Source organism: Lathyrus oleraceus, chromosome 1 (assembly GCF_024323335.1).
Source record: "Lathyrus oleraceus cultivar Zhongwan6 chromosome 1, CAAS_Psat_ZW6_1.0, whole genome shotgun sequence".
In the NCBI taxonomy this organism is placed as follows: domain Eukaryota; kingdom Viridiplantae; phylum Streptophyta; class Magnoliopsida; order Fabales; family Fabaceae; genus Lathyrus; species Lathyrus oleraceus.
The window spans coordinates 333217083-333221653 of NC_066579.1; positions in this window are offsets into that span (position 1 = coordinate 333217083).

Here is a 4571-nt window from a genome sequence, read left to right on the forward strand (position 1 = left end):
AACCAAAACGAATTCCGCTGGGGATAAGATGAACTATTGCCGTTTATTGGGCAATTCATTCATTTATTCCATAGGGAAGCACAAGAGACAGTTGAAAAATGCCAATTCAGGATCAAACCAAAAAGGCAAACTGAATCAAGACTCGTCCTAATGAGGATGTAACTCAATAGGAAGGTCCATCCCAATATATGTGTTGGGAGGAAACGGAAAAAACCGTCATCCACGAGGATATATCTCAGTGGGGAATTGCAGAAGGAAAGACATACACTTTCTGCTTATGGGGCTGACTCTATATTGAGAGATTAGACACCCGACATCTGCTTGGGAAGATCTACTGGAGAGATCTATATCACCATTAGCAGGAGACAACAAACAAAAGATATATGGCAAAAAAATGCAATCATGAATATCTGGATGTTGAAAGTATGCATGAATATGCGTGATTTATGTTTGATGAATGCTGACAAAACAAACATATCTAACACAAACAAACCCAGGAATCAAACGCCCGGTACTACACTTCCAGCGGAAAATCCAAGGAAAGCCAATCTGCCGGAGATCTGAATGCTAAAAAGAAAAGATCTGCTGGAAAAACAGAAGGTCAGAGATATCAAAGAAATCACAAAATCTTTGAGTGATGGATCATCAATCAACCCAACTAGGGAACAGAAGTTCACAACAGGCAGAAACTGCCACAAAAGCAAATCTGTTGGGGATATGGAGAAATCCCGAGATTTCTGCAGGGGGATCCTCAGTATCAACTGGGAAACAAGAGTTCACTGCACAAGCAAGAAATGCTGAAGAGAACAGAATACACAAGTAGAATCTAGCCGCACAAGCAACTCTACTGGGGATACTGTCAGCCACTCCATTGGGGATAAACCCACTGAGGGGAAATAGATCACACAAGTAGATTCTGCCACAAGCCACTCTACTGGGGATCAAAAGCATCAGGAAATCAACCAAATCTATGGATGATAGATCACCAACCAACCCGGCTAGGGAAAAGAAGTTTACAACAGGCAAAAACTGCCACAAAAGCAACTTTGTTGAGGAAACCAACTTTGTTGGGGATACTGCAGGAAAATCACGAAACTTCTGCAGGGAAACATCACAGACACAATCCACCATACCACAAATCTACTGTGGATTTATCTGAGGACAAGAAGGAGAACTGGTGATCAACCACCAAATGCTGAACCTTCTAAGAGGAAACCACCAACTGCTGAGGAGGAAATAATCCCTGCTCTGCTGAAGGGGTAAGGGGTGAAAACCTCAACAAGCACTATGATGGAGAAAGATAGCATAGATGAAGTATATCACGCCAACAACTCCGCTGGCGACTATACTGAGGAAATAGACGAAGTACCGGGATGTCAATCCACCAACTACCGAATCTTCCAAAAGGAAAGCATCCATGCTGGGGAGAGAATATTGTTGGAGGGGATTATGAAGTTCTCAACAAACACTCTGCTTAGGGAACAACCCCAACAACAATCTGGATAAAGAGGATACAACCAGGCCAGGAATATGAACAAATGTCTTACCCTGTTAGAAATCATGCCACCCTTGGGAGAGCACTGAGAAATTCTTAAGTATCCTTTCATCATTGTGAATGTTCACTTTGTTTAAAACAACAATTTGAAAAATTTGACTTGTTTAAAACAATGACATTTTATCAATTAAAACGTGCAAAACATTTGTTGAATTGAAACAAATAAGAGTGCAAATAATTGGATAAAAGCTCAAATTGATTTGATGGAATGGTAGTCTGCAAATGGCAAGACTCCATAGATCTGTACAAATTTGAAATCAGTGATATATATTGGAAGAGGGCTACATTGAACATAATGATCCTTTCTCTACCAATTTGAATCCGATGTATTCGAAGCTTCAGTTGACGACGAATCGAGAATCTCTGATGAAAAGACAATTGTGGAACAGAAAGTCTTGTCAGGATGTAGTTACTTGCCGAATCCCTAATTTTTGCCTAGATTGCCCCAGGGTGAGGTACTCAATCTAGCGGGATGAAAATATTCTCTTTTTTTCAATGTCTCTAACTTTTGCCTGGATCGCCCTTTCGGGTTTTCCACCGAGACGCTCATTTTTGCCTAAGCCGCCCTTTCGGGTTTTCAACTTAGCGAGCTATTTTCTTTTTCTTTTTAGGCAAAGTATTTCTTAACTGCATCTGAATTCACAGGACGAGTGGAATCCTCCCCATCCATTGTTGTAAGCATCAAAGCTCCTCCTAAAAAGGCTCTCTTAACAACATATGGACCCTCGTAGTTTGGAGTCCACTTGCCCCTGGAATCGGGCGCGAAAGACAAAAATTTCTTGAGCACGAGGTCACCTTCTCGGAACACGCGAGGCTTGACCTTCTTATCGAATTCTTTCTTCATTCTCTGCTGATATAACTGACCATGACACATGGCAGTCAATCGCTTCTCTTCGATCAAATTCAACTGGTCGTAACGACTCTGAATCCATTCAGCATCAGTCAACTTGGCTTCCATCAAGACTCTCATTGATGGGATCTCTACCTCTACTGGGAGAACAACCTCAATGCCGTAAACAAGGGAGAAAGGGGTTGCCCTTGTTGAAGTGCGGACAGATGTACGATATCCATGCAAAGCAAATGGCAGCATCTCATGCCAATCTTTATACATAACAACCATCTTCTGGATAATCTTCTTGATATTCTTGTTAGCAGCTTCAACAGCCCCATTCATCTTAGGTCTGTAAGGAGAGGAGTTATGGTGTGCAATCTTGAACTCAGCGCACAACTCTTCCATCATCTTATTATTCAGATTAGATCCATTATCAGTAATGATCTTATCAGGCACACCATAACGGCAAATAAGCTGATTCTTGATAAACTTCACGACCACTTGCCTGGTCACATTCGCATACGAAGCGGCTTCAACCCATTTGGTGAAGTAATCAATTGCTACGAGAATAAACCTGTGTCCGTTGGACGCTTTCGGTTCAATCATGCCGATCATGTCAATTCCCCACATAGAGAAAGGCCATGGTGATGAAATCACATTCAGAAGTGTCGGAGGAATATGAATCTTATCTGCATAAATCTGACACTTGTGGCATTTCTTCACATATTTGCAACAGTCAGACTCCATTGTCAGCCAATAGTAGCCTACTCTCAGCATCTTTCTAGCCATGGCATGTCCATTGGAATGAGTACCAAATGAACCCTCATGGACCTCAGTTATCAACAGGTTTGCTTCGTGTCTATCCACGCATCTGAGCAAAACCATGTCAAAATTTCTCTTGTACAGCACTTCACCACTGAGGTAGAAACTGCCTGACAACCTTCTTAAAGTTTTCCTGTCTTTCACAGATACCCCAGGCGGGTAGACCTGGTTCTGGAGGAAATTCTTGATATCAAAATACCAAGGCTTATCATCATTCCCTTCTTCAACTGCAAATACGTGAGCTGGTCTATCCAAGCGCATCACGGTGATATTAGGAACTTCATTCCAATACTTGACCATAATCATTAAAGCAAGCGTAGCAAGCGCATCTGCCATCCGATTATCCTCTCGAGGAGTATGATGAAAGTCAACTTCTGTAAAGAACGTTGAAATCCTCCTCGCATAATCTCTATACAGAATGAGACCAGGCTGATTCGTCTCCCATTCACCCTTGATCTGATTGACAACGAGGGCCGAATCACCATACACATCAAGATGTTTGATTCTCAAATCAATACATTCTTCCAGTCCCATAATACAAGCTTCATACTCAGCCATATTATTCGTGCATTTGAAAGTTAGCCTTGCTGTAAACGGAATATGTGTGCCATGAGGAGTAATGATTACTGCCCCAATTCCATTTCTGTACTGATTCACAACGCCATCAAACACCATCGTCCATCTGGAACCAGGTTCTGGACCTTCATCAAGTGTAGGCTCATCACAATCTTTCATTTTCAATACAGAATCTCCTCGTCTGGGAAGTCGTACTGAACAGACTGATGATCTTCAATCGACTGATGTGGTAAATGGTCAGCCAAGATACTACCTTTGATAGCTTTCTGAGCTCGATACTCGATATCATACTCAGACAACAACATCTGCCAACGGGCAATCCTCCCAGTTAAAGCAGGCTTCTCGAAAATATACTCGATTGGATCCATTCGGGATATCAACCAAGTTGTATGATTTATCATGTACTGGCGTAAACGCTTAGCAGCCCAAGCCAAAGCACAACACGTCTTCTCAAGCATAGAGTATCGAGACTCACAATAGTAAACTTCTTACTGAGGTAGTAGATAGCAGATTCTTTCTTCCCTGATTCGTCTTGTTGACCGAGTACACAACCCATCGAGTCTTCAAGAACAGTCAGATACATGATCAGAGGTCTTCCTTCTACAGGCGGAGACAAGATCGGAGGTTCAGACATATACTCTTTGATACTGTCGAAAGCTTTCTGGCAATCCTCGGTCCAATCATGAGATTGATCTTTCCGAAGAAGCTTGAATATCGGTGCACATGTGGCAGTCATGTGGGATATAAATCTGGAAATATAATTCAAGCGGCCAAGAAAACCTCGGA